Source organism: Lagenorhynchus albirostris, chromosome 4 (genome assembly GCF_949774975.1).
Source record: "Lagenorhynchus albirostris chromosome 4, mLagAlb1.1, whole genome shotgun sequence".
Lineage (NCBI taxonomy): Eukaryota > Metazoa > Chordata > Mammalia > Artiodactyla > Delphinidae > Lagenorhynchus > Lagenorhynchus albirostris.
In genome coordinates, this window is record NC_083098.1 from 109,014,834 (window position 1) to 109,036,054 (window position 21,221).

A 21,221-nucleotide genomic window follows, 5' to 3' on the forward strand; every position below is an offset into this window, starting at 1 on the left:
AAAAAATCTCCTTGAGAAATATCCTCAAAGGACTGATGCTAATCAAAGCTTCTGTGATTCAAAGAAAGAAGAAAGCAATGCCTGGGGAAAGGCAGCCCATAAGGAGGCTTCCAGTACAGTACTCCAGTACAGTACTCCAAGGGGGTTGAAGGAAAACTTGTTTCAAGAATAGATTCTTTTGTACAGTGCATTTAGTTAATCAGGGCACATGGATGCCTTGTAAATAAAATAAAGTTGGCTTGGCAGGTTCCTTAAAAAACTAAAAACAGAACTACCATAGGACCCAGTGATCCCACTACTGGGCATATACCCTGAGAAAACCATAATTCAAAAAGTGTCATGCACCACAATGTTCATTGCAGTTCTATTTACAATAACCAGGACATGGAAGCAACTTAAGTGTCCATCGACAGATGAATGGATAAAGAAGATGTGGCACATATATACAATGAAATATTACTCAGCCATAAAAAGAAATGAAACTGAGTTATGTGTAGTGAGGTGGATGGACCTAGAGTCTGTCATACAGAGTGAAGTAAGTCAGAAAGAGAAAAACAAATACCATATGCTAACACATATATATGGAATCTAAAAAACAAAAAATGTTTTTAAAGAAGCTAGGGGCAGGACAGGAATAAAGACGCAGAGGTAGAGAATGGACTTGAGGACACAGGGAGGGGGAAGGGTAAGCTGGGACGAAGTGAGAGAGTGGCATGGACATATATACACTACCAAATGTAAAATAGATAGCTAGTGAGAAGCAGCAACATAGGACAGGGAGATCAGCTCGGTGCTTTTTTTTTTTTTTCATCTTTGTGCTTTGTGATCACCTAGAGGGGTAGGATAAGGAGAGTGGGAGGGAGATGCAAGAGGGAAGAGATATGGGGATATATGTATGTGTATAGCTGATTCACTTTGTTGTAAAGCAGAAAATAACACACCATTGTAAAGCAATTATACTCCAATAAAGACGTTAAAAAATAAAGTTGGCTTGGAGCAATGATTTATTTATTTTTGCTTACGTAAGAGATTTGCTTTCAGCATGAATAACAGGAGTTCAGAAGGAAATGTGTGATTCAGCAGCTTGGAGAACATCACGCCTCTTCCTCTTGGTGCATATTCTTAGGTGAATTGTTCTGATTTCTGACCTAAGATTTGAGTAATATGACCACATAAGCACCTCTTGGTTTGATTTGGTTCTCAGAGAACATCCCAAGCATTTGAACAGGGTTTTATTGCTATCCTGTTCCCTATGTCAAAGTATATCCAACTACTTGTGCAATATTGGCTTTTAGAGGTTTCTCAGTGAAATCAAATAATAGTATTTTGATAGTTCAATGATACTGACATAGGGAATGTTCCAAATTTTAATATAAACCCATGCTTATTATGAAATGTCCATGAACACCATAAAATCCAAAGATTAAATCCCCTTGTAAGTTAAAGCCCAAGATTTCAAAATATCAAAAAATTAAAGCTCTAAATTAAATATCTTAGCCTTTTCACCTAAAGGTACAAAACAATTAAAGTCCTCTCCAGTTTCTTGTTTTGCTTATATTCAGCCAAACACGGGTTTTCTGATGGTTGGGCTGCCTCTTTCTGGAATGGCTATAGTTATTTCACAGTATAAGAATTTGTTTTAATTCAATGCCAAGTCATACTTTTAAAGTCAAATGAGGTTGCAACACATAGAAAATTATTGTGACACTAAAGTCCTGATCACATAATTTAAAAATAAGATGATCTCCAGAAACTAGAGCTGAATTGTACTTTCAGAACCCAGTATGTGGTATTGCTAAATATCTTTTCAAATAATTAGTAGTATTTGTGCAAAGGAAAATAGAAAAAAAGGTTTGTTAGTTTGTTTTGGTCTTTTACCCTTGTCAGGATGTTAGTCAATCTATGTCAGGTTTCCAAAATTTATAAACTACAGTTACTAATTCACTTTTTAAAAATATCTCAATAGGAGGTTGATTTGGACAGAAAGCTCTTACCATATCTATATGGGGAAAGCCACTGAAGCATACTCTTTCTCTTAAAGTAGCTATGGGAAACTATGACCCTGTAGGACAACCACCTGTTTGTGTAAATAAAGTTTTATTGAAACACATTCACATCCATTTATTTATGCATTGTAGTTAAGTACTGTATTCAGAGACCTTATACTGTTGTATTACTTATTATCCAGCCCTTCACAAAAAGGTATGCTGTGTTAATAGCATTAAAAATCTTATTGCTAAATTGAGAACATTTCAGTTTTAGGAACCCAGGTCACTGGAACAACAGCCCAGATCAGATACTTTTATCTCACATCAAGATTATTTAAAATTTAGCAGTTTCCACTTCCTTCCATGTTCTGTGTTTTTCAGATCTCATTTCTTCATTGTGCCTAGACTCTGGCTAATGGCATAACCTCTACAATGTTGGATGAGCTGTCCTAGGCCATGGGGGCAGCTATCAGTAACTCTGACTGTAGATAGCATTGGCCCATGAAACTGCCTCATCACAAGTGGATTTCAGTTGGGGAAATTGTAGAGTAGATTCCTGTACTGAACCTGCTAGGTATGCTCATGAAGTGTGTGCCTTGAAGGGCCGATCAAAGAATAAATCTTCCAACCTCCCTTTAAGACACTGGCTGCCCCCTCTTTTTGGAAGTTCCAGGCATCAGGGAGTGTTTTTCTCCTGCTGCATCTTTGTTTTTTCCTCTGTTTATCATATTAGAATCTCTTCTTTCATTTTACTTCCCCTTTGCTTACTGCCCATGGCATTTTTATTTTCACTATAGCCCTCAATTAATAAGCTCTAAGTCATCCAAATGAACCCATTGTTCAAATAGATCTTATCTACCAACCTGGGTTAGATAATCCCACTAGGAGACTTTTTTCCATTAACTAAACATCTAACCCAGGCCTGGACAATTTATTATCATCCAGCACAGCTTCCCATGAATAATTTTCATCTTTGCTTCCTGTTCTAATTTCATAAAGTCTCTAGGTCTAAGGATATGTCTGAATGTTCCCCTATAATACAAGAGTATCACTTAGAAGTCACCCCATAATTCTATGAGGATTCTAAACCAAAATTTCTGATTCTAAACCAAAATTTTTCCTTATGTAATTCTCACCTTGCCCTAAATGAAGAGTGGAATCATGGGCAGTCATCCTAGTGCTGCTTACTAAATCCTGGTGCTAATAATTTAAAATGAGATCCTCATGAGTATTCTTGAGCAGAAGCAAAACTCAGCCTCCTATATCTTCTAAGACTCCAAGGCAATACATGCATTAAGACAGGTTCCTGCATAGTTCAAGGTCATTCTGTAGCAGCACGTACCCTAAAAACCTTATAATATGGCTAAAGCAAGAGTAATTTTGTTTTTGCTAAAATGCCCCCTTATAGCAAAAGTGATCACATACTTTATTAAACTAGAATATTTCCAAGGGGAAAAGGGGAATTATTATTATTTATGTAGGAGTATTACATATAAACCAGACTGACCTGGAAAACTAGGATGGCTGGTTACTATACTTGTGGTGCATGCTTTGCCTGAGGTTCAGGCCATTGCTGGGTCCTAAATCTTTGCTGAGACCCACATGGTATAATATAAACCCTGGTACTTGGAGTACTGTCTTTATAGAGGTAGCCTGACCCCGGTATAAAAAATAGCCTTACCATTACCTCCAATATAGGCACATAATATATAAGGGAGGTGAACCACAGTATAATAAAGTGCCTCCCCATAAACGTGTTTCATCTTTGATGGATGAACAAGAGTTAGATAGGTTACTGGGAATGGCTTTTTTGAAGTAATATATTCATTCATTCATTTCCTCAAGATAAAATTTGTGAGAGGGAAACTGAGATGAAGCCCAGGAGATAGGTATCTACCAACTCAGTCCCGAGTCTGAACTCTGGAGGGACAAGGGCAGCCAGTGAACCATTTCTAAGCCTACAGTTGCTATAATCTAATCATAAACAATCTCACTGGCTACAGTGTGGAAAATAAATTGTTCTGGACAAGGTTGGGGCAGAGAAGGGAGTTGGAAAACCATTGCAGTTGGAAAGCTATGGCAGGCACACATTCATAGATAATAAAAGCTTGAATTAATGCAATTGCAGAAGACAAAAAACAGGGGAAGCTCTTATATCCTAAAATGGATACAATTAGGGATAGGATTACAAAGAAAGGTTAAGGAATTTTGTTAGATTTCTGGCTTAGCATGCACAACCAAGAGAAAAAATAGGACAAAAATTGTTTTTTTTCTTCAGAGGTTGTGAGTGTAGGAATGGGGAAGATTTAAAGAAAGAGAAAAAGACAGAGAGATACAAAAGAAATACCCCTTATACTTCATGGTTTTGCTAGGTTCTGCCCAACTTAACTTCAGCTGTGTAAATATGTGAAGTTCTACTATGTGATTCCACTGTTCAAAGTGAAACAATATAATTTACTTTTCTGAGTATGTCTTCCCTGAACTGTTTCACAGTAATGGGTTAACACTTTTTTAAGAGTTGTGTTAGGGATTAAGAAAAAAACTGGTTTGACTTCTGCTTGACTTTAAGGAATTTCTTCACCTATTTAATGTCAGGCTTGATGAGTAAATATTTATAAAGGGATGAGAAAATGGTTCCAGTGTGTTCATCTTGCTGGTCTTTTGAAGAGTATGCACTTCTTTTGACTATTGTCCAGTAACCATCAGCAGCAAAGCTTCCCTATAGAGAGCTACCCCCATTCCAGAGGGAAAATACACCACAAATCTCATTTGTATGACATCTCAGTAAACTTGTGAGCCATGTACATGTCATCTTCAAAGCAGTCTAAATAGCCTACTAGACTGTTTCTTGATCTAAAAATAGGGAAAACTCTAGGTCTAGTAACCAAAACATGCCTGAATTTCCATAGTAGAAAGTCAGAGAATCTGACCTAGTTAAACGCAAATTAATTCACAGAAAAAAAAAAAAAAGAAAAATCCCTTGAATGAAGGATATGACAAATCCCCTTAAGGAAGAATCTTGCACCGTTGCCACAGGTAAGCACACAAATTATCCTCTAAACCTTCCCCAAGGGATTTTTGGCCATTTACTAGAGTGATCATGCATTAAAAAAATATACCCAGATTTAAGGGGAAGTATTAGACAATGGCTCTGAAATCATGTTAATGCCTGTGGATTCAGGACAACTTTGTGTCCTGTTAATCAAAAGTGGGGGTCCTGGTAGTCAAGTAGTTCATCACGTCTTACTCACAGTAGGCGTAGTTGGTGCAGAGACCCATCCTGTGGTTATCTTCCAGGAATGAAAGAAGGGGCATCATTACAGAGTCTGCAGACATTGAAACTGTAATAAGAGAATATGATGAGTACTCTATGATGAAAATTTGAGCAAGTTAAAGTGTTTAAGTTTCTTGAAGATACTAATTAACAAAATTGACAATAGATGACATTTTCGAATTTATAATAGCCCTATGTCTATTAAATAAATTGAAGTCATAATTGAAAATCATTTCACAATAAAATCTCAGACCCAGATGGCTTCATTGATGGATTATATCAACCATTTAAATTAGGAATAATACACAATTTATTTTAAAAAAAATAGAAGAGTAGGAAGAACTTCCTAACTCATTTAATGAGGCTAGCATTATTCTCACAGCAAACCTGGCAAAAATATTATAAGAAAGTAGTTCTATAAACTAATATTCTTAATAAACATAGATGCAAAAATCCTCATCAAAATACTAACAAATCTTACTTAGCATTATATTAAAAGGGTAATGCACTATGCCTAAATGGAGATTATACCATAAATAGATGGGTACCTATATAACATTCCAAAATGAGTCAATGTAATGTAACATTTAATACAATCAAGTGGGAGATTACATGATAATTTAAATAGATACAGGAAAGTCTTATAATAAGTTCAATATCTATTCATGAATAAAATACTAAACAATCTAGTCATAGAAGGAAACTTCTCACATTTTACTATAAGCAGCAAGGCGAAACCAGGTTGAAAGGCAGACAGAGACAGAGAGATGGAGATAGAGCGAGACAGAGAGAGATATTTAAAGGAATTAGCTCATGTGATTTTGAAGGCTTGGTGAATCCAAAATCTGATGCAGTACACTGAGATACGTGAGGTATATGCAAACTTTTCTTTGTTAAGTTGATCTGAAAGTGACAATAATATCATTTACCTTGCAGGATTATTTTAATAATAAATGATTGTGATGACATCAGCACAGTTTCTGATACACAGTAAATGCTCACTTAATGATAGTTTATTGTAACTATCTTTTTCTGGGTGTGTAAGTAAATGTGGCTCCTTTGATTGGTTGTCTTTTTAATTCATACTCTATGGCTTCATATTTTTAGAGGAAACAGCCTGTTTTCTCAAAGCTCACTAGATTAATCAACGCAAATTATAGGTGGCAAATCCTCATGGATTCTCAGTATATTTACACAATACATGAGAACTTTGCATTCTTGAATGCATTAAATCAATCCAAAGGTCTGGTATGAAAAGCATTTGGAATTTCCTTTCTGGGATGGATTCTCTTTTTTTTTTTTCAGAAAACTGGTGAAAACCTGTCTCAGATTTAACAGCTAAAGCCAGATGCATTTAAGAAAGAGGTCACCATCTACATGCAGTTTGAATACTCTTCCTTTTGAAGAACTATACTTTGTTTCACTTTGATTGAGCAGCATAGCATCATTTTCTATATATTTGTTGCAGTGTAATTCTTTCTAGCTGAGTTGGAGCATGTTCCTGTATCAGAAATGGGTCTCCTCTCAAAGAGTTTTTAGTCTCAGTGGACAAAGACAAACCATCCTCATTTCCAGAATATACATAAACTGTAGAATGCTTTATGTGACTAAGTAACAAAACGAGCACTAGAGAAAAAATCCAAAGATATGCAGGAAACAGAGATAGAGTGGGCTGTTGTAGTTAGAAGATTTTTTAGTGAAGGGGACACAAGTATGATCACAAAAAACCTGGTCATATAATCAACTCAAGTATCAAATAGAGATGTCCTGCATTCAAGAAATATTTTAAATAAATATATACTTCTCTAGTTAGAAGAACTCCTCTGTCTAGATGCACTTTCAAGAAATCTGTAATTCATTTTCTAATACTATGCACATTTGGGACATAATGATTTGGGGGATTGCAAGGTGTTTTGTTAGGATAGTTAGATATTGCTATGGGGCTTATTGAAAGTAAAGTTTATTTTCATTATAATGCGTATTCATTGCTGGCTGATACTGATTAGGAGAGGAGAGGGTAGGTTCTGATTCACTCACACAGGGACCAGCTGATATACGATATACCACTTTGTAACTGCATTAATGGAAATACAAGAACATCTTGGGCTTCATGAAAGAGGGAGAGACAGCTATATGATCATGCATTAGGCTCTTACATGCTTTGAGCATATTCTCACTCTGCTCACAGCCCATCAGTCAGCTATAGTCACATAGTCCTGTCTAACTGCAAAGAGGATAGAAAAATGTGGGTGATCAGATATAATATGTGTTTAGAGTTATGTCTCTGGCACAGATTGTTCTTTTGGTCAATCATTCTTCCCTTCTTCCCACACATAGTGCATAACTATCCCTTTCCAAAGAGAGGCCAGTCAAGTTCCAAGTTCAAGCCAATAAGCTCATCATGGTCAAAGTCTGGAATCTCTAAATATTGCAAAATAATTGCTACTTTAAGCCCAGAAATTCTTCACTTGGTCCAGAGTACTATAAACAAAAAGCCTAATTATCATTCCCAGACTCCTAACACAGAACAGAGAAAGGATAAATGGGAGGTGCACTCTAGTCACTGTTCCTTAGCAATTTTTAATTTCCACTGGGAAGGCACTGAGTCTCCTCTACCCTTGGTATGGTCTTATTTCTCAATTAGGTTATGATTGTGTCCTCAGGAAAGTTCTTCTTCATCTATACTTCTTCATGGTCCTCAGCTCCATTTTCTTGATGTGTTTTTGTTTTCAGTTATCTTCCTTTACTACATTTGAAGAGAGTGTTAGGGAATATACTCTCCTTGAACTGTACTGCTTTTTTTCTGTTCCCTTCTTGTTCAAGAATTGTTGAGGCTTAAGAATAACTTTTTATAAGAATTCTTCATCTAGGTTTGTTGTGTCTTGCCAGTACAGCTCTCTTTAAAAAAAATAGTAGACTTATAATATATTTGATTTAATCAGTTCCATGTTCCAGTAACTGCTACCAGACTGTCCTTTAAGAGGAAAATTTCTCAACTCTGCTATATTTTATTGATTTTTTACCACATCTTTTTCCCTACCCTCCTCTCTCTCTCTCTCTCTCTCAACAATATAGTTTCTGCAAAATAACTCTATTTTTCCTCTGATCTTAATCTGATTACTGCCCTGAGTAATTCTTACCTAACAGAAAAATGTACTGGGTCAGAATACACTTAATCTGCTTTTTGCCATCGTGCACTTAACCAGCTGAGAGATTTTGGGTGTTATGGTGACACCCTTATTCTAACTTGCCTCAAAATTGATTTAGTTTTTTTAAATTTTACTTTACATGTTTTACTTAAGGTATAATTACATACAGTACAATTTAGAGAGTATAGTTTACAGTTCTCTGACTTTTGACCAGCATATATGGGCACGTAACCACTACCACAATCAAGATATAGAACACTTCCACTACACACACACACACACACACAAACACACACACACACACACACACACCAATTCCTGTTCTTTTTTTTTTTTTTTTAATCAAATCCTCCTCAATGCCTAGCTCCTTGAAATGATTAATTCAGTCTCTGAAGCAGTTGTGCTGTTTCCACAATGTTGCATAAAGCAAATTATACAGCATGTAGCCTGTTGGGGCCGGTTTCTTTCATCTACCATAGGGCATTTGAGATTTATCTGTTTTGTTGCTTATATAAGTAATTTTTTTGTTCTATTGCATGGGTGTACCAGAGTTTATTTATTTTTTTTAATTAAGAAACAAGCTGAGTGACATTTGGTTTGTTTCCACTTTTTGGTGATTATGAATATTCTACAAACATTCATGTACAGGCTTTTACATGAACATAGATTTTTATTTCATTTAGATTCCACCTGAGAGTGGAAACTCTGGGTTGCATGAGAAATGCATATTTACCTTGAGGAGAAACTGGCACACTAGCTCCCAAAGTGGCTGTCCCATTTTGCATCTGTATCAGCAATGTGTGAGTATTCTAATTGATCCATATCCTTGTCACCACTTAAGATTGTCAGGATTTTATTTCTGGGTTTTTTTGTGTGTGTTTTTTTTTTTTTTTTTTTTTTGCCATTCTAACAAGTTTTAGTGATATCTCATTGTGTTTTTAACTTGCATTTCCCTGATGACTAATTATGTTAAGCATATTTTCATGTACTTCTTTGCCTGCTATATGTTTTCTTTGGTGAAGTATCTGTTCACGTCATTTACCCATTTATTACTGGGTTATTTGTTTTCTTATTATTAAGTTTTGCCTACTGAGTTAGTTGATATACCCTCTTCCTCTATTTGTTTCAAGGTGGAACAGTAGAGCAAAACTTCTTTTAATCTGCTGTATTTTAACTGGAAATTTTTCTATTGCGTGTTGGAAATGAGCCCAATATTGAAAACTTTGCACAGTCCCCATTGTCCCCTTCTGCCTTAGAGATAAAGTACACATTTTTCTTCTTTTAGATAGGCAAATGATAATCTGCAAAAATAGACCAGATTTTCATCCTTCCTTTCAGCTAGATATGACTTTGTGACTAATTGCTGTCCAACAGAATGCATGTGGATGGGGTGAATCTACCTTGTGAAATGTATTCTTGAAGAAAGAGAACCTGCCCTCTATTCTTTTTACCTTCATGTTGGCTAAAAGATAATCTTAATGGATGGGGCTCCAGCATCCATGCTGGATTCTAAAGTTACATTAAAAATGCTAGCATCTCAAAGTAGAACCATAAGATAAAAAAAATGGAGCTACTAATTTTTTATACTTAGCTTCCAACTTTAATGACATACATTTTAGCTTATTTAAGCTAGTTTATTTTGTTTTTTCTGCTTCTTGTAGCTGAGCTTAATCCAAACAGATAAAAGACCTAAAGACACCTATATTTCACATTTTAAGAAAATCTAGGATCTCTTCAAAGATACATAAAACTTTATAGACCAGAAAGGTAAAGTAGCAGAATCATTCCAAAGAAAAATAATTAATCAAATACTGAGCATTTTGATGATATCTATCATTGAGGAGATAATGTCAGAGGCTTGCTCTGAACACAAAAGATGAAAAATTAGTGAAATTATGTATGTAAGTAGTATGTAGAGAAGGGAAAGGTATAGGATGAAACTTTTTGATGTTTTTTCTTGCTTACAAGATTTAGTTTAATTATGCTTGAACATTTGAAGAATATACATAGCTACTGTTAGGTTTCTGAAACCTTAATACTTGTTAACAGGTTCAAGTGAGGGTGGGGAGGAGAGTTTCCTGACTCAAGGAAGGGCTACATAGTTCTGCCTGCTTGGACAAGAACGTGGAAGTAGCCACTAAAGCCACATATTCAGGGCTTCCGAAATGCTTATAATATGCACTACCCTACTTCTATTCACCTCTGTCTTAGCCCCTATTTAAACCTTTCTTTGTTGACTTTCTGTTTGTACATCTCCTTCAATACTGTTTTTACATTTTAAATTCCCAGTGCTTGGTGAGATCAGAAATGGCTTGCAATAATATTTGCTCAACAAATGGAAAAAATACATGACCCCCACCTGGATAGCCAGACCTGGCTGTAATCTTGCAGTCCTTCAGGAATCTGTTTTATATTTGTCCGTTCTTTCTATGTATCCCAACATCAGGTGAGGTGGGACTCACCACAATGCCTGCTCCAACCACCCAGAGCAGAGTTCTGTCCAAGCTGCTCTGTACTATTTACCCAACCAGAGAGCAAGTGAGCAAAGGGGATTCTGACATAAGGTGCCAGAGTTAACCTTATATGTGACTAAAGGATTCACACAAATGTTCTAACCATTAAGGACCTGGCCCACTCTCCGGGAGACAAAGATAGAAGCACATGGGAACCAAGGAAACTGACAGTGAAAAGAGTAAGCACAGTGTGTTTTGGTCATGGAGAGAAAATTTATTTAGTGCATTTAGTGCATTAATTTAGTGAGATCAGTGAAAGTGAAAGTAAGAAGTTTACTCTTGGGCAGGTCATTTAAAAGGAAAATATCAGGGCACTCTACGTTCCAGAAAGGTGGACTAGAGTGGTAAGAGAGGAAAAAAATTTCAAGACATGGTCCCATCTAGCTTTTCAAAAATTATTTTCCTATGTCAGCCATACTTGTTCAAATAATACATGCTCATTCAAGAAGAGATAGATGGCCATAGCAAAAGCACTGGGTGCTCCTTTCTGGTCACCTGTTACCTCTTTCTTCTCTGTCTTGATTCTGAGCTCTTAGATATAAACCTACTGGTAGCACTTTGGATATTTTTTTCAGCTCCTAATCATTTTCATTATAAAATAATGTTGGGGGCTTCCCTGGTGGCGCAGTGGTTGAGAGTCCGCCTGCCAATGCAGGGGACACGGGTTCGTGCCCCGGTCCGGGAAGATTCCACATGCCGTGGAGCGGCTGGGCCCATGTGCCATGGCCACTGAGCCTGCACGTCCGGAGCCTGTGCTCCGCAACGGAAGAGGCCACAACAGTGAGAGGCCCACATACCGCCAAAAATAATAATAATAATAATAATGTTGGATTGAACTCATTCTCTGGCTCTTCTTGATTTTGGTGTCCTACTCATATTATAGTGCCCATACCACTTCAGCACAAACCCATGCTTGACCTCCAAATGCAGCTGTTATATATTTTATTTTGCCTGAGAGTTTATTCTTGCTTCTGGAGCCTGTGGGGACTTTACCCATCTTACCTCATGAGTCAGCCTTCACTCATATATTAATGGGACTTGGTACATAAAAACCTCGAATCCCTTGACCCTCAGGTAGGATAACTCCAAAGAGTGTGCTCTACACTAGCAGGATTAAACTCTAGTTAGTTGCCCACAGTGAAGCTAGCCTGATAATTTGGCCTATTCCAATATAGATATAGATATATAAATAATAAATAAAATATATTTTACATGATAAATATTTCATATGCATTTCTATATATATATATGAATCTATATTCAGCTCATTCATGAAACTAAGTAGTTCAAGGTAGAATCATATTATTGCTTCTAAGCATCTATCCTTTTCACCTTGTGCAAATTAAGTGAACCTACTTTTCAATCATCTGTGCACCTAAATCGATTGAACAAAGGTATAATCAAATTAGTATCCAATGCCAAAGGGATCAGTTCTAGGTATACACATTAAATTTGAATTCTCACCATGTTGGAGACAAGTAACTTATGCATTTTTTCTCACTTTACTCTTCTTGAAAGTTTTTGTACTTGAAAGTAACTGTAACATTTGCTGCCATGCTGCTGAGTCAAGTCAGCATTTTTTTTTTTTAACTTGTGGAGAGAAAAAACATAATTCAATGGAAGAAAAATCCAAATACCTCCATGAATTTTCCAGTATAACTTTTCTCCTTTCTGCTTTCTCCTTTTCACACCCTAGCCAGAAAAAAACCAAACTCTTAACTGGGGAGGGATGCAAAGGAAAAGTCAGCATTTTTTCATTAGCAATTCTAGTCTAAGTGAAGTTGTTTTCAGTACCTTTTTGGGGTTGCCTAATGTGTATTAATAGAAGGCAGAAAATTTGTGGAAGCTATGTGAATGAAAGAAGGTAGTTTAAGTCTAAAAACTATATAGATAATCAGAGGATGACCAAAAGAATAATTGAAAATAATGGAACCGCTAAGAAGGTGATTTGCCTCCGAAATCTATGTAATGGTTCAAAGCGATTAAATTAATTAATTCAAATACGCAAACTCTTGTATTTTATTCTTACCACATGTTATGTAGTAGGAAGTAAACATACGCAGAAATATCACTGGATTTTTGTTTCATGATGGATTGGGAAAAGGCTGAATGGCAAGAAAGTTGATGTGACATACTTTTGCAGTTTCCACTTTACTTCAGTGACTCCAGAAAGTGTGTTTCTCCCAGTGGGAAGAAGGCCATGTGTTAACAAGAGGTAGTTGCTGGGAAACGATTACTTCTGAGATTAGTTCTATATTTCAATTTTACCATGATGCCTTTCAAAGTTCCAATTCACTTTTTCTTGTCAAGGCTAAACACCAACATGTCCTCCACTTATTATTATCTTGTTTTTTCCAGATCATCAAAATCTGATCACTTCTTTCTGTACTCTGGTCTACCACTCAGAAGGGAATGCTAACTTCTGATGGCTATGGTCATAATCTGATGGCAGGGTCTGATGACAAAGCAGGACTTGCATTTATATTATCTAGCGTCCCCATCTGGCACTAAGAGAAACTGCAGATTGTGTCAGTGATTTTTGAGGAATTATGGATCACATAAGAGGTTCCATGGAAGAAGGATATCAATAGGGAAATATAAATCCTATTCTCATAAAATTAGGTATTACCCCATAAGTAGAATTCTAAGATGCTCCCTGAGATTCCCAACCTCTAGTGAATATATATCCTCTCCCAGTCACTTAATCAATTACTAATCTAGGTACTGCTGTCAAGGGATTTTGCAGATATAATTAAATTCCCAAATCATTTGGCTTTAAAATAAGGACATTATCCTTTGTGGGCCCAAACTAATCAGGTAAGACCTTCAAAGAGACAGGAATCCTCCAGGAAAAAAAAATATTTGAAATGTGAGGAGGGTCTGACAAAAGGAAAATTCTTCACTGCCGACTTTGAAGATGGAGGGAATCCTGTGGTAAATAATGACGAGTGGCCTCTAGGAGCTGATGATGACCTTCCTCCAAGAGTCAGTGAGAACACTTGGATCTCAGTTTCACATTTGTAAGAAACTGGATTCTGCCAACAACAAATGAGTTTAGAAGCAGAGCCGCCACATAAGAATGAAAGCTGGCCAATACTGTGAATGTGAGACCCTGAGCAGAGAACCTAGTTTAGACTTGATTCAACTTCTGACCTACAGAACTGTGAGGTGATAAATGGTACTGTTATAATCTGCTAAATTTGTGCTAACATGTTTAAAAGCAATAAAAAATAAATGCACTCCCACACCCACTGACGGAGTTACTCCCTTTCCTGAAGCAGCAAAGCTTGTGTCACTTGGTGCCATTGAAGTGGTATGCCTGCGTGCTGGTTAACCTGGCTAAATCTTGAGGGATCCTGCTCATGTGAAATGCACAATAGCTTAGCTATGAAGAGTCAGGACCTAGCATTGGACACTTTGATTTTGAATCCTGGAAACTTGGAAAAATTGCACAAAAATCTCTCTGATCCTCAGCCGGCTTATTTTTAAAATAAATAGCAGTACTCATATCCAAAGCATTGTTTTCATTATGCACACACAGTGCTTAGCAAGCGTCCTTGCACCTGTTAGGTAGCTGTATGAGACCTAATATAAAAATATATTATAAATTTAAATATAAACATAAATTAATACACAACTTAGTAAAGTCCAGATTTCACTCATTGCATCTTAATAAACATTTTCTTTCTGCCAGGCTGTAGGAATAATAATGATAGGATGGAAAAATGTCACAACTTTTACTTAAAAAGATTTTCCAAATAAGTTGGAAAAACTGACATGTAAGCAAAGATATCACTGTTATCTTTTAATGTGGTCAGTAAAAGAGTAACCAGAAGACAGAGGTAGCACAGAGGAAGGAATGATCAACTCTCAGCTTAGATGGAGGGCAGGAAGGGGAAGGAAAGACTTTCTCAGATATGTTGACATTTCATTTGAGTTTTGAAGAATGAATAGAAATTGATCAAATAGTCAAAAGACTGAAAAAGCATTCCACGCAGAGCAAGGAGATTGTACAATTTCTCTGAGATAATAAATGTTGTAGACTGTATGAGGCCTCATATAGGTTCTAATGTCAGAAAGTAAGCTTAATCAGATGAAGTTTACAGGTATTTTATTGCATCAAATTTGAAGACACGGGCTTCCCTGGTGGCGCAGTGGTTGAGAGTCCGCTTGCCAATGCAGGGGACACAGGTTCGTGCCCCGGTCCGGGAAGATCCCACATGCCACGGAGCGGCTGGACCCGTGAGCCATGGCCACTGAGCCTGCACGTCCGGAGCCTGTGCTCCGCAGCGGGAGAGGCCACAACAGTGAGACGCCCGCGTACCAAAAAAAAAAAAAAATTTAAAGACAATCTGAGGGAGAATCTAGGCATGATGAATCCAGGGTCTCATGCAATGTTGTCAGCGATTTCATCTTTCTCTTTCTCTCTCCCTCTCTACTCTATCATCTATCTATCTATCTATCTATCATCTATCATCTCTCTATGCCCTCCTTCTCTCTTTCTTGGCCCTTCTCTCACTATTTTGGCTTTATTCTCAAACAAGCAAGATTACTTCATCTGATGAAAATATGATTTGTACTTCTAAGCCTATATTCTAATGGTTGCCAAGCTAGAAGAAGAAAGATTCTACGTTTCCCAAGGCCATGTACCAGTTTTCATTGATGTCTTTGAACCCCATGCGCCCACCTTGAATAAAGCCCATAGCCTGCTTAGGTCAATGCTTCTCTTTGTAGTGGGGCAGGCAGGACATGGAGACTGACAATTCCCCAAAAAACACTTTAAATGAGTAGTTCCTTTTGCCAAAGGAAATATAAATGTTTTTTACCAGAAGAAATGGTAAGAACTGTTGGCTAAGTTAAAACAAATAAGATATTTGGTATCACTGGAACATAAAACGAAATGGGTCGAATTCTGATGCATCTTTTTCACCGTGCTAAAGAGTTTCAACTTTATCTTGCAGGTAATGAGGAATCTGTGAAAGACTTTAGTCAGTGGAAAGGCTTGATTGAATTGTGTACTTTCATGCTATCACAATGATGTCATGGATGATGTGTGGCCATGAAGAATATGGTAGATGAACCCAGGGTTTCTAGAAGCCACGCAATGCAGATGGCTATCTCTCAACACACCCAAAGGTAGCAGCATCCTACTATGAAAATCCAAAAACAAACCCAACCTTTCTACTTAGCATTCATAATCTTCAAATACATGACTGTCAGCAGCCACATCTTCTAATGCAAAAGTCAACATGAAATAGCATTTCCAAGTAGCAAGTCAAAATGCCTTTTGTGATTTGGTGTAATTGCTTACTTAAGTGCTTCTTTATTACATTACCTCCTTTTCATAAGTCTGACATTGCTACCAGTTCTCTCTTTTTTTCAATTTATTTTCTAAAATTCTGCTACTTTCTAATAGTTGAGGATTTCTTGTATGTGAGGCAGCCTCCAGACTGTCATTATTTTAGTGTTTTGATTTCAGGATCTAAGCATAATTTTATACCTCAAAAAAAAGTTGAGCGTAAAAAATAGTCTTCATGAGTTAGAACCCTATATTCATCTTTATGTTAGTTTGTTAATATGGTTAGTCACCAATTTATTCAGTATACACTCACGAAGTACAATGCATTGAAAAAAGCAGTGTGGTAACAAAGATGGAAAAAGTGTGAACCTACCTATTTGTGAATGTAAAGCATATTGAAAGAGTGGTAATGTGTTCTCAGTAAAGTTCTATGAGGGAAAAGGAATCAGGAGCAAACCATTAAAAAAAGTGTAATATGCAAAGCTACTTCAAGGAAACTTTTTTTTTTCATGATTAGTTGACCATTGTAGATTAAATCAAACAAACAAACAAAAAAAACCCTGTGCTTCAAACTTGTTGCTTGTAGCACTGTGTACATTCCAGACTCTCACTTAAGATGGTCTATTGAGTTTTCATACAACATTTTGCAGGTGGGATTCTCCAGGAGGCTGACTCTGGGATGGAAATTTGGGTTCAGGAGGGTTATTGAAGGTCCTCTTGAAGTCAACATCTGTGGAAAGTAGAGGGCAAAAGAAAAATTGAGGAGGGAGATGTAAATTTGTGATGCAGTTTCTGTGGAAGACTTTGTCAACCCTGTGAACAGTTCTGTAGATGGGACAATGCTGAAGAGCTATTCCATGTTATAGTAGGAAGGTCAGGTCTTTATATACTTGTTTTGATCAGTCATTGGATGCTGGCCACACAAGAAAGAGTGTGACATGGCAAGCAGCTCTCTTCAGATGAGATGGTCCCCAGGGAGGGTTGACAGCTTAGGGTTGTTGGCTGGAAGCTTCCCTAGAAGCTGGGTATGTGGTTCTTATTTTCTGAATGAGGGTCTGGATGCGATTACATTGTCCATGACACCACCACTGTCTTCAAGACTGTAGATATCAAATGGAAATATTACCTCTTACATATACTAGGATTAATTTTCACTGAGCTCTTGTTTTGGCTAGACTCCAGGTTAGATGCATAGAGGAAAGATACTCTTTCTTTTTTTTGTGGTATGTGGGCCTCTCAGTGCTGTGGCCTCTCCAGTTGCAGAGCACAGGCTCCGGACGTGCAGGCTCAGCGGCCATGGCTCACGGGCCCAGCTGCTCCACGGCATGTGGGATCTTCCCGGACAGGGACACGAATCTGTGTCCCCTGCATCGGCAGGCGGACTCTCAACCACTGCGCCACCAGGGAAGCCCAAAAGATACTCTTGATTAGAAACACTTGCACTGTTATATGAACAGGATTTAATCTTTCATTATGCTTAGCTACTAAAATTAGAATTTGGTATAGGAAGCAAGTTTTATTCTAATACACACTTCAATACTCCCTATATATCATCCATAATTTAATTCAAAATCTAATTCTTGAGCCTCAACTCTAAGCAAAAATACTGCTAATACTACTATTAATAATAACAATAAATAAATTTATTAAGCATTTTCTTTGTGCCATGAACTATTCTGCCATGAACTATACTATTCTAAATTTGTATATAGTAAACATTTCTTCCTTACAATAAACCTATGTATTGTAAAATACTATTTCCATTCTATAAATGAGAAAACCAAGACAGAGGGGATAAGTAACTCATCCAAAGTTACACACAGCTTTTATGTACAGAGGCTGAGATTTGCACCCAGGTAGTTTGGCTCCAAAGTCTGTGCTTAAATGAATTCTGTACTATTGATGAACTCATCACTATTGGAGACTTGCAGTTGACCAATGGCATTATTCACTCATCTCTGCATTCATACCCTTTGCCATGTGACCCTGAAGTCCCCTCCCATTCTCATGGGTGGGGACTGCCTCACCCTCGACTCTAGACTCAGTCATGTCACTATCTTTGGCCAAAGAATCTTTAAAAATGTGATGCAAGGAGAAGCTTGAAAACTGATTGCCTGATTGGGTTTGTTCTTTCTCATTCTTCTGCCACAGACATGAGGACATGTCTGAGATAGCCTGCTCACACTAGAAGGTGAAACACGAGGAACAGAGTTATCTCAGTTTTGTAGGCAAAGGCCATCCTAGATAAGCTAATAGGTGGTCAACCTCCAGTCAGGATCAACACAGCCTCTGAGCCTACCTGAACCTGACCACAAATGCATGCATGAGCCCCAGGCACATCAGATAAACCCTGAGATTGTGAGATAAATAAATATTTACTGTTGCAGTCCAATGGGTATTTGAGGTCATTATGCAATAATTGTGTGGCAATGTAAATAATAAATCAGATGGAGTTATAGAAGAGAATTAAATCTGACATAAATTCAGTGTTAAGGAGAAGCACAGTATGCAATGGGAATATAGAGGCAGTAGCTAGGGGGATGTGACAGACAACTTATTCCAAACTTCATACTCAGTGAAAGGCTCCTGAAGGAACTAATATAAAATTACTGGAAAAATAACTTCAAAAAAGAAAAAGGATGTATTTCAGGGAAATATTTCTTATATCCAAGAACAAGAAGTATTACTGGACCATCCTATTTGCAATAGCCATGTCTTTGAAAAGTTGCATGCAAAGAAAGTAGAATACATTAATCTCACTCTTAGAGCAATAGAAAGTTCACTAACTAAAACAAATTTAAAGATGAAGCATTTTTAATGGAAAGGAAAAAAATCTGAAAAGTAAATAATTTCCAAAACTATCTGTTGCATGTTGACTCCAAGTAGATACAGCTGTATAAAACATAAATCTTTGTGTCACTGAAATTTTAAACAAGTTACTTCTGCTGAATCATATTTCATATGTGTCTATATTTTGAGTGTTACCTTCACACATTTCTGATAAAAATATTAATTATAACTATAGCATTCAAAATATTATTCCACTTCTGCATGAGTTTTTACCTTTATAAATCTTTATTTTTCTCTTGAAAATATTTCCTGGGAAAAATGCCCAAATCTTCCCTTCAGGATTGGACAGTTTCCCAAAAACCTGACTTCTTCACCAACTGATCAGGAGGCAGGCTTTGGAGAGGAAAGCAATCACACATAATCAGGAGAATGCCTGTGTAATCTTTCTTTATTATTATCAAGCAGATTTTTTGTAGTGGCTGAATACTTTATCTTATTATACCGACACAGGACATGAACTCCAATAAATTTCCTCTTGCTATCAGTCAAGAAATGCATGTTTCCAAAAAGTCCTTGACTAAGTAAGGATTTATTGATTTATTATGACTAACCTTGCAGTATGAATTCATTCAATAAGCAAACGTGGCCAAAGCACCTACAATGTGATGTGTTCACTGTGTTAGGCTCTGTGGATTCAGATGTAAAAATCATACTGTCTCTGCTCCCAGGAAGCTCATGGTTTATTAGAAAAGACAGATGAGTAATAGGCTGATTAGAATAAAGTGACAAATACTGGTGGTATCTGAAAAGCACTTTGAGAACAGGGAAATGGGGGCAGGGGAGCAATTAATTCCAAAGTAGATATCAGTAAAATAGTTACAAAGGGATTTTATGTTATCATTGAACATCTCCAAATTTTCTTTCTTTATATCTCATCTATGTCACTGCTTGGCCAATTTTTCTGTAAAATTCAGATAAACATTTTAGGTTTTGTGGGCTATAGGGTCTCTGTTGTAACTACTGAGTTCTTCCATTGCTGCTTCCAAAAGCAGCCATACATAAGATGTAAAAAAAAAAAAAAGAGTGTTATTGTGTGTCAATACAGTTTTATTTACAAAAAAACAGCAGCATTCTGGATTTCTTACAGGTAGGATGTAGTGTGCCTACGCTGTTCCACAAAATTTTTAAATGTTGATGTTCTCAATCTTGGGATTCTTCTCACTCTGTATTCTTTTCATAGGTGTTACCATCTACTCCCATGGTCTTGAAACTGAGCAGAACCTTGTGAGGCTACTGGGCACAGAAAACTTCCTGTCCTTTGTTTCTTGTTTGTAGGGAGCAGACTCGAGCCTCCATGACCTTCCCTGAGTTCCAAAGGGCAGATTTGAACAGTTGCTAATCAAGGGAGGAGCAGCCAAGAAAGCACCTGAGGTGAGATTAAAGGGGCCAGAGAAGCTCATCAAGAAGATTACCTGAGACCAGATTAGAGTAGTGCAGGCCCTGCACGCACCCTAATTTTAGCAGCAATATCACCCTTGAACCATTGCTATAAAATTCCTCATCAAATCCTCCTGGGTTGGGACACAGTTTTTCATGGCAGGAGCCCACTGTGTCCTCCTTTGCCTGACAAAGCAATAAAGCTATTCTTTTCTACTTCACCCAAAACTCTGTCTCCAAGATTTAATTCAGCACCAGTGCACAGAGTCCAAGCTTTCAGCATCAGTCTCAAGTGCCATCTGTTTGCCAAATTTTTGTTCCCAGACTTGATTGCTCTTTTAAAGTCCAGACCCACTTACAAGGTACCCTTGAACATTTTCCCCTAAACTATTTACCAGCTTTATCAAAATTAATAGAGTTTACCTCATGATCTCCCCTAAGCCTCTAGGTTAGATCTGGTCCTAAGCAGATTTCTCTCTTTCTACAAACAGTAATTCTATCCACCTATTTGTTCAAGGCAGAAAACTTGGAGTCAAAAATATTACTTTTTTCTCCATTATACCACATATTCACATCTTTTCTTTAAATTCACTTAACATAGCCCTTAAATACCTCTCACTGTGACCACTTCTCTCTGTCACCATTGCCACACCTTGGTCCTATCACCATCACTTCTGGCATGGACCACTCGAATACCTTTGTAACAGGTCTACTGCAATCCACGCATGTGCTCTTCTAATCCATTTTCCATCCACCAGACAGCATGGACCT

The 21,221-nt window shown here is 37.2% G+C and overlaps 1 long non-coding RNA gene across 1 annotated transcript in view; it reads right to left on the minus strand.

The window, feature by feature from the left end:
* Window positions 1-1,016: 1,016 nt before the first annotated feature.
* Window positions 1,017-21,221, minus strand: part of LOC132519424 (uncharacterized) — a 48,505-nt gene continuing 28,300 nt past the window's right edge. The window contains exons 2-3 of the long non-coding RNA XR_009540163.1: window positions 5,240-5,329; window positions 1,017-1,148 (exon numbers count right to left, since the gene is read on the minus strand). This is a non-coding gene — a long non-coding RNA (uncharacterized LOC132519424). The remainder of the gene's footprint in view (window positions 1,149-5,239; window positions 5,330-21,221) is intronic.